Genomic DNA, 10,693 nt, shown 5'->3' on the forward strand with positions numbered 1-10,693 from the left:
TAAGTTTAAAAGCTAAATATAGGTCCGATTTTGGAAATCAATTTCACCCCTAATTCTCTTTTGGGGGTTGGGGCAAGGGTGTTTGGCTAGTTGGGCTTGGGTGGGTTTGTACACATGTAGTAAGGTTAGGGGTGGGTTAGAGTTTGTGCAAGGGTCGGAAAAACAGTTAAAATCTTTTTTTTTTAAATTAAAAAAAAAAAATTTTGGATTTTTTTTTTTTTTTTTTTGAATAGTAAATAGTAAATAAAAGGAGGCGGCCAAAAAGGAGGCGAGGCGGGGACGAGAAACTTGTATTTTATTTTACTTGGCCTAACGAGTCTGTTACCTCCCCAGCATTAAGAATGCCGGTACCCATTTATACACCTGGGTGGAGAGGAGTAATTGAGATAAAGTGCCTTACTCAAGGGCACAACACGATGGCGTCGTCTGGGCTCGAACCCGCAACCTTCCGATTATGAGTTGGCGCCCGTTCCGCTTGGCCACGATAAAACCTGCAAATTATCATCCTCCCAATAAAAGAGTTGATTCAAAAAAGGAAAGCAGTTCTTCTTTTATGGGACACTATAGATTGTTAAAGCCTCTACATGTAGGTTGTAGCACCAGCTGTCTTCATGTCTACTACTGACACACACATAATGAAAGCTAGATACACGAATTAATAAAAGGTATAGAGATCTGTGACTCAACATGGCTAAATAAGACGGATGTCGGTATAAAATGAGGTATAGGCTAAAATATGCATTGGGTTTGGTGCAGAGACAACATCTTACACTCCCCACAATGCATTTCTTCCGTATTGACTTGCTATTCCGTGCAACATTCACTCGGTCGGACATCCGGGAACATTGTCCCCTTTCACTGTTAAAAAAAAGTAACTCGTATTGGACAAACCACCTCGTTTTTAATTCCCTGTAACAATGAGGAATTATCTATTGTCTCCCTTTGTATTGGTTACACAATCCACTTCAAAACGAGTAACAATTCAAGACCAGCTCTTGACATTCCACTTCAAAACGAGTACTAATATGAGAACTAATTCGAGATCTTCTGGCCACTATTTGTATGGAGCATTGTCTAGTTTATTGATTTGTTAATGCTGAGTGGGAAAACACTTCACATTGGGTGTAATAAGTACTCGTTTTGTACCTTGTTTTGCTACTTTGGGGGAATAAGTACTCGTTTTGTATCTTGTTTTGCTACTTGTATTGCCAGGATAACAAAGCTAATCCACCATTGTTCATGGGCACTTTAAAACGAGGTGGTTTGTCCAATACGAGTTGTTTCCTTTTTACAGTGTTTGCACAAGCGTGCGCATAGCAACCAGCTCGAGAAAGGGGACTGGTTTTACAAGGCTATTTCCCCTTTGTGACGTCGGTCCGACCAAGAGAATGGGTCAATAGTGACAAAAAAGGCTCAATTTAAAACAGAGCTCATCCAGATCTTGTAATTGAGGTATTTCTTGTCTTTATCGACCGGACCCATGTTGCACTGAATAAAATAGCAAACAGGTACAGGGAAGAAATGCATTGTGGGAAGTGAAGATATCTTCTTTGGGTTTGGTGCTTGCATTAATTGAGTACTCATTTACGCCATTATCCAGTATCAAATTTTTTCTTTATTTCTGCGGAAAAAATACTCGCAGAAGAAAGCCGATTTTTTGATGTGCGAACAGGAGGACCTGCAAAGAGCGAGTATATGGACTGGAAAGGGCTGGGGCTTAAATCTGGGGCCTCTGTGGCAGTGACATGCGCAGCACATTGAAAGTGGGGGGCCATGTTTATACTTAAACTGTGTGTCTAAACCAATTTGATTGGTTTTAAGAATGAGAAACCTGTTCTGGCATGCATGCCAGAAGAAAATTTCTTTCACAATCCTGTGATTTACTTCCCTGGATGTTGTTAGTAGCCTGTGCATTGGACCAATATTATTTGAATAGCAATAATGGTTTCGCTTGACTTGATATATTATAGTATTAAGAGTCAAATTGATGCTCATCCAGATCTTGTAATTGGGGTATTTCTTGTTTTTATCGACCAGACCCATGCTGCACTGAATAAAATAGCAAATCAGTACAGGGAAGAAATGCATTGTGGGAAGTGAAGATATCTTCTTTGGGTTTGGTGCTTGCATTAATTGAGTACTCATTTACGCCATTATCCAGTATCAAATTTTTTCTTTATTTCTGCGGAAAAAATACTCAAGAGAAGAAAGCCCATTTTTTGATGTGCGAACAGGAGGACCTGCAAAGAGCGAGTATGGACTGGAAAGGGCTGGGGCTTAAATCTGGGGCCTCTGTGGCAGTGGCGTGCGCAGCACATTGAAAGTGTGGGGGGGGGGGGCCATGCTGTTCAGTTCCCCCGAATGGAGTCTGATTAGGAGCAAATTTTGACATTTTAAAAGTTTTTCCCCTGAATGACCAACAAAAGTGGGGGTCATGGCCCCCTTCCTGCCCCCCCCCCTTTTTGGGCATGCCACTGCTCTGTGGTGCCAAGTAAGGACAGTGATAGGCTAATTTACTCCCTCCTCATATATGATGACTGGAACACATACATTTTATTTGAAAGGACAGAATATATAGTGTCTTGTATTATTTATCAATTAATAACACTAATGACAGTGCTTTCTGTGCATTTTGTAACGTGGGTCACTTCAAAAAATATCCAGTTTCAAGATCATCTGGATGACATCAGGGGCAGCACTACCCTCTGTCACTTGGAGACTTAAGAAGGAGTTCACAGACTTTTGCTAAGTTAAAAGTTTGATGGACCAAGTGGTGAAACTTGGGCCCTGGACCCTCAAATACATGTTAGCCCAACCCTGCTTAACATGTGTGCCATGTTCTAAAGTGTTTTGTTTAAAAATATTTATTGGCATCCAAGTGCCCTGACACCAAAACCTCAAATTTCTAATTTCCAACACCAGCCTTATTTACCTATGTTGGGTCACAGATCTGCCTGCTTATCTACATCAACATCAAGATGCATACTTTTTCTTTCCCCATTAAAACATACTTAAACTGTGTGTCTAAACCAATTTGATTGGTTTTAAGAATGAGAAACCTGTTCTGGCATGCATGCCAGAAGAAAATTTCTTTCACACTCCTGTGATTTACTTCCCTGGATGTTGTTAGTAGCATGTGCGTTGGACCAATATTATTTAAATAGCAATAATAGTTTCACTTGACTTGATATATTATACATGTAAGAGTCAAATTGATGCAAAACAATACCAATTCTTAGGATTGATTATAGATGTACAATGTACCTGTAATCGTGGTAATTATACAATGTCTTACTCAATTGGGTGCAGTACAATGTATGAGAGCAGCCCTCGAATTATGCCCACAAAATATGTCCTTTACCGACTGCAGTCACTTGTCGTGCCCTCTAATGAAGTTCCTGTCGGTGCCCCAGCCCTGCCCCTTCATTATAAAATCATCTATCACACTGTTTGTGTGTGTTTTCTTCACTTTTGAGAATTGCCTTGGTGCCCTTCTAAAATTTTCAACAGTTGCCATGATCCTCTTGAAATATATATTACAAACTGCCATGCTGCCTTGCCTTTTCAGTGAAATTCCAAGGCAATTATCAACTTGCCCTAAAAAGTTGCCATGCCCCTTCAGATCCTTAATTCGAGGGCTGTACATGTATGAGAGCCTGGTTCAAAACTGAGAAATCATATTTTTGAGATGAAAAAAATAACTTTAATAACGGTACATAATCTGAATGATCAAATCAAAATTACATGAAAATGAACAGTACAAATACAATCAACTTACAATTGCACACAAAACAATAGCAACATTTATTTAACTTGCAAAAGTATCAAGATGTAACCTACCGTATTTCGTCAAATAGTCCCCCCCCCCCTTAAATAAACGCCCCCACCACTTTTTCAACCAAGATGTTTCAAAAATGCCAATATTTCCATGCTATCTTGTGTAGTAAGCTTACCAAGTTCCCCACATGGTCGATAATAGCGTCACTAATTGGCGAAAATCTGGATTGGAAACCCGGAAGTGAGCCAGAAGTCAGTGTTTCTAGTTCATATTTCATCATTTTAGCGTTTTTTATCGTTCTAAAATTGACCTTGAATAAACGCCCCCCTTGGGAAAATGTAACGCCCCCGGGGGCGTTTATTTGACGAAATACGGTATGTGAGTACAATGTATGCACCTAAAAAACCTCAAATTTCCAGGCGAATAAAAAAAAAAAAAAAATTTTGGCCGAAATAATATGCAAAGTGACCCCATAGTGACTGACCGATCAGGTCAAGTTCTGAATCGGCCGATTGGCCGACCAATACCCTCTTTGATCGGCCAATCCGATCACCGATTACCAATTCCCCAATTGTAAACAATTTTTTTTCCTACCTGTACTGGTGCATGCAGCCCAAAAAAATCTATGCACAGCCAAAATTAAAGCAAACACAAAATCACATTGAATACTATTTTGACGATCATCAACGTGAGGTAAGATAATATCCCCGGCTCCACTGTTAGTGTCCTTTTTACACCAATCACTCGCGTTTTTCAACCAAAACACTGGATGTGGTGGCTTCATCTGCAGTAGAGCTAGTCGCCGACAAGGTGCACAATTTCCAGAATGATGCAGGTGTTTTTTGAGCTAAATTTCTTTTTTTGGTTGACATATTTGGGTACAATAATTTAACAATTCCCGGGGCTAGTGTAATGTGACGTCATCCACCAATTCCCGATGATACCCACCACACATGTGGCTGTCATTTCATTTCATAAAGGAAATTTATATAAACCGTGGGAATATATTTGTTTACCTACATTGTATATTAGATAAACAAATATTTTCCCACGGTTAGGTAAACAAATATTTTCCCACGCTTTATTCAGTTTTCAATGAAATGAAATGACAGCCACGTGTGAGGGTATCGGGAATTGGTAGATGACGTCACATTACACTAGCCCCGGGTTTTACTGGTTTGAAATCAATATCGAAACCAATACCAATAAAGCCTTTTGAACACAAAAACAACCAAAAATTGATTTTAGAGCAAGGCTGCCTATTTTGAATTTGAACAGTCTATCTAAAATTTAGTTGGAAGTGCAATTTTTTGATGAGATCGCCTGTTGTGATTGGCTGTTAACTTCCAAATTTCCATTTTTAGTCTTTACACAATGTCATGTATACATGCTACATCAATTTCTACTAGATTTCGATAGCTTGGGACTCTATAGCCTTCAATGCCAAGCTATCGGACCACTGCCACCAGTGAGCAAATTAGAAGCTAAAATCTATAATATTTTGCAGTATTTTGATTTGATTTGTTTTGTTCAGGTTTTGATCCCATAATGCTCAGTGGAAATTTTTGAATGAACTTTGCACCATTAGCTATAGCTCCGACTTTGCAACATCACGGTAGTACTAGACTACCGTAAAAACTCGATAGTTAGCATATAGGCTTACTATCGAGCGCTTTTGAAAACATGAAATTGTACCAAAGTCTGGCGCTTTACCAACTGAGCTAATGGGGTTGAGATGCACATTTTCAGGTTTACTTGTTCATAACTATGTGCATCAATGATTTGCTCATTGAAACTCGACACTTTTTTGGATGGGGCTCTTCATGTTTGCATGTTTTTGCTCGATAGTAATCACATATATGCTAACCATCGAGTTTTTAAGGTATGCCATAGTCGACTTTTGATAAATAAAAACATGTTATTACATGTAATCATGATGAAAACATTCAGTTGAACTCGAAATTATACTGATATTTAATACATCAAAATACTAGTATAAAATTGTTATGAAAAAGTTTATAATAATTATATTAGTGACAGTAAAAGAAAAGTATATGTACGTAGGCTTATATTGAATGCAACATATCATAATGTCATAATTATAATGGCACTTTAATACTGAACAATTCTGATTTTAGAATCTACCAGTTTATTAATCACGAAAGCCCGCCTTATAAATCGACTATATGTATATTGCATTTTAAATGGGACTTTGATCAGGCAAAGTCCCTAACACACACACTGTCAATCATACTTGTTCTCGATCATGAGAGCCAACTTGGGTACGCACAGGTATTTGCGTCGAGCGTAATATGCAAATACCGGCGCTTACGGCGCAAACACAGCTTTTGAGAATTGACCAATCACACGGTCGTTGCTAGGCAAGGTCAAGGTTCGGTCATGCAGGTCGCGTGATCGTGTTATTCTATGAAAAGTACGCTGACGCAGAAGGTACATCCTCTCATGATCGAGAAATTGTTACTTTGGCTATAGCTAGCTTATTTACGTCAAAAATTAGTACGAGGAACCCATACCGTAGTAGCTCTGCACAACGGTATGGGATGAAATGTATACAAAAAGCTAGTGCAACGTTGCACTAAAAATACAAGGCTCCTGTAGCTTAAATAGTTGCATGTTTGTCATAATATTAATTACACAGCTTCTTGTACTTCTTGTCTAAACTCTTATGGTTATGCTTGTAATTGTAATTAATACCCTGGCATTATTTATCCAGAATAAATAAAAATTCATTAACACATGATCCATATCGCAGCACCAAAACTGAGTGAGATGGCACTTCAGTGCAAACTTAGATAGGGCAGCACCAATACGAAAATGTCATACCGATAAATGATGTACACGTCTGTTTTGCCCATTATTTAAGTTTGTGTTGCGAACTAGTCAAAAATAGAGATAAATTCGTAACACGTAATTTTAACCTAACCTAAGTTAGGGTGTCCAGGTCAAAATTTTAAATTGTTAATTGTGTATTTTTTTAAATTTTATCCTAAAGAGTATGTTGAAAGACACTCATTAAAATTTTTTTTATCAAAATCGGACCGTCTGGTCCCCAGATACAACCGTTTTAAGGCGTCAAAAAGCGCAATTTTAAATCGTTTTGGTAAAAAGTGCAAAAAGAGGCGCTTTTGTAGACAATATGTAAACAAAATTACTGTTTCTTTGACACTGCAATGTTTGTTATTGGAAGTATTCATCCCTTGTCTAACTATATTCCAAGTTTTATTCAAATAGCTATAGCCATTCTTGAGTTATCGCACTTTGAAAAACATCGTTTTGCCTCATATTTGATATTACCCATAATGCATTGCTTTCATGGCTCCACCTGTGAATCAAGCCTGTACAATCTCTATGGGGAATAACAAAAATTGTGCTACAAATACATTTTCTAAAGTACTGTTGTGAAGTTATTTGAAATGCAATTCTTATGTAACTTGGCATGTTGGTAGTACACATGATGTGGATCAAGTTTTATGTTCAATAGTTTGATGTTTTGTTAGTTTTAAGGCTTAATTTGCATAAATTAGCATATCTTACAGCGATGGTACAAATGAAGCTCAAGATTTGCTATAATAAATTTGTTTGGTAATGTTTGCTATGTGATCTGTTTACACTTGACAGCAACTGTATAATATTGTTGAGAAGTGAATTAAGTATGATATGTTGTTCATATGAACTTTTTAAAATTAAAATAACATACTTAAAATGGGATGTTCCATTTAATTAAAGGGGTAATTTTAATTGTTCTTCAATTTCGACCCTTTGTCTCTTGAGGGAACACATGTATACATGAATGCTCACATTTTCTATTGTAATGTTGCTAATAAAATTTACCTGTACTTGAAAGAACACAATTCTAGTCTTTGTCATTTTTATAATGTATAAATATTTTTGTTGAAGATAATGGAGTAGGCCTGCTCAATGCATGGAACAAGTATAGTGAATCAATCCACGTTGAGGGATTTTTGTAACTTCAATTTAGGTTCACATGTATTTAAATGTAGGCTTTATGAATTGTTTTGATTATATGTAATGTACATTTGTTTCCTATTTGATGTAAAAATAGGATGGTTGAAAAATAAAATAAAAATCATTTAATACAAGTCTCATTCAATTGCAAACTGAGTGGAATATTCCATTTTGTTTATGGGTATTTCAAAGTATAGACCGAGGAGCAATTTAACCCTTGCAAAATGTGAACCACAAATTAGAGCTAAGATTAATATGAAAGAACATCAACAAACAATTCTTTAATTGACTTGATTGAGCATATTCAAAACAAAAAACAAAACAAAACAAACAAACAAAAACCTCAAAGATAAAGTCCCATATCCCCTTAAACTCTCCTGTTTCATGAAATTACCAGTAACTTGAGACCTGAACAAAAACTTCAAAGATAAAGTCCCATATCCCCCTTAAACTCTCCTGTTTCATGAAATTACCAGTAACTTGAGACCTGTTATATTAAAATACGAAAATATTTAAAAAACATTTAAAGAGATTTATTTGCATGTCTTCCTTTCACATCTCATGCCCCAAACCCCTTCCCATCCCTCTTTCCCGGTCCCCCTCCCCCCCTCTCACCACCCATTGTCGGTGTGTATTTTTTTTAAATAAATTTTTTTTTTTTTTTTTTTTTTAAGCGGGCTTAAATTCGAAAAAGAAACAACTAAAATGTTGTATATAAAATAAACATACTAAATAAATAAGTGTTATTTAAAAAAAAAATGAAAAACTAATCTAAATTTAGGGCTTTGAAAAGTGCCCTCAATATCATACAAATCACCCTGAGACATCACCCTATTCCAATCAATGGAATAGCCCAGCTACACCTCGTGCGCGACTGTAATCACTGCATACTTGGCCTGTTGGGTGATACCATATTGACCAGCAATCGTAGTAGACAATCAATGAGGGACAACATATTAATGGTTTGCGTGGTTGCATTTAAACAAATCATTACGTTAGAAATATAAATAACATTCTATTCACCATCTGCAAGCCTATGATCTTTTTAAACAAAAACCTGTACCACATAACTGCCTGGTTTTTATTGTTTATAAAACTCGGGATAAAACATCTCTAAAATGTACCAGAAGATGAACAGTCATTTTTTTTATTACAATCACCAACACAGAACCGGCCCCAACCGGCTTCGAGCGAACCACGTGTTAGTTGAATACGGCAACACATGCAGACTCGACATCGCGCCGTCATACAGAACAGGCACATGCCTTGGTTTTGCACGTACGCTTGTTATGTGCACCAACAGCGGGGACGATATTGCGTGAGCTAGCTGGCAACACAGCAGCTGATTTTCACCTTGTTTCTCATTGAAACCAACGGGCGGGTATGGTATGACAATGTATGGGAAAGAAAATACACGTGGGCGATTTACAGAGATTTTTTTAAATGGATCTTGTAGCTGACAGAACAAGCTTTATTTTGATATCACATACAGTATATTGGGCCACGGGAACCATATTTCCGTAAGTGATACATTTTTAAAAAAAATATTAAATATTTTTCCTTTATCAAAAATCTAGGGATTTCAGTATATAGGGCATTGAAGTCTGTACTTAATATACAATTAATAAAAATAATCATTTATAGGCCGCGTGTAGTTTCTATTTTGAGATATAAATCACCATTTTGACGAAAAATATTGGAGCCATCACAAAAAAACGAACAACATGGCCGCTCGGAGTCTCAAAAAACCTCAACTTTGGAAAAACGTAGATGCAAAAATACTCATCGGATTTCAATATTTTTTGGATTTCTATTTGATTTCATCCCTTTTAGTTGTATTACGAAGTTGTATAGCTCTATCTTAAATATTAAACAAATGAGAGCAGTTCTAAAACGTTTGCTTTTTGCGTTCAACAAGCCGTGTGCTTGTGTGTGAATGGAAAACAACGGTACGCCGTGCGCTGCACAGTGGACACCCTACCTAAGTCCTAATTCTTTTTAGTACGAGGAACCCATACCGTGCCAGCTTAGCTCTGCTAATCACGGTATGGGATGATCTGTATCTGAAAAGCTAGTGCAACATCATTGCATGATTTCAATTAGAGTTTGCACTAAAAAATACAAGGCTCCTGTGGCTTAAATAGTTGCATGTTTATCATAATATTAATTACGCAGCTTCTTGTACTTCTTGTCTAAACAACTATCATGACTATGCTTGAAATTGTAATTAATATTTTTTTGTTTATCCAGAATAAATAAAAATTCATTAGCACATGAGTCATGATCCAAATCGGCGCACCAAAATTGAGATGGCACTTCTGCTTCTGCTTAATTACTCCCCAACGCTACAATCGTAACCAGGCGAGGAGGGAAACTTAAATAGGGCAGCACCAATACGAAAATGTCATACCGATAAATGACGTGTCTGTTTTGCCCGGTTTTTTAAGTTTACGTTGTGAACTAAATTTTTTTTTTATAGCTAGAAGAGTGGTCTAAAAGAAAAGATCGCCGCATGCTTTAGTATACATATGTAGTCTACTCTATGAAATGGTGAAACAATACAAACTGAACACACGGACTAGCATGCTATTGCTAGACAGTAAACAGTGGCAGTGCAGTCATGGCAGTGCAGAGTGCAATCAGCTTTCAGTACCCGGTACATGTTTTGTACCGGCATTTGGTTGCAATCTCAGACCCAGTGATTTTTTTAAATGTCAAGCTTAAGTTATGCAACTGTTTTCGTCAAATTTTGAGCTTCAATTCTGACACTTACCTCGTTTGCCTGATGTGTAGTTACTAAAGAGTTGATCCAAGGGTTTATTTAATATCAAAGTCCTTCTGAATCGCGTAATTTCCGACAGTATTGCACAGAAACTTCGCGAATGTATTGACAAGAAAATGAGAAATCCCCGGATACCAAATTACCCA

General features: G+C 37.1%; 1 protein-coding gene across 1 annotated transcript in view; it reads right to left on the reverse strand.

Annotated features, from left to right (window-relative positions):
- The window catches only part of LOC140159382 (dnaJ homolog subfamily B member 6-A-like), an 82,579-nt gene extending 71,886 nt beyond the window's left edge, over positions 1-10,693 (reverse strand). The window contains 1 exon segment of the mRNA XM_072182838.1: positions 10,539-10,693. The gene's annotated coding sequence lies outside the window, so the exon portion shown is untranslated.

The sequence above is a fragment of the Amphiura filiformis genome, chromosome 8 (assembly GCF_039555335.1).
Source record: "Amphiura filiformis chromosome 8, Afil_fr2py, whole genome shotgun sequence".
Classification (NCBI taxonomy): domain Eukaryota; kingdom Metazoa; phylum Echinodermata; class Ophiuroidea; order Amphilepidida; family Amphiuridae; genus Amphiura; species Amphiura filiformis.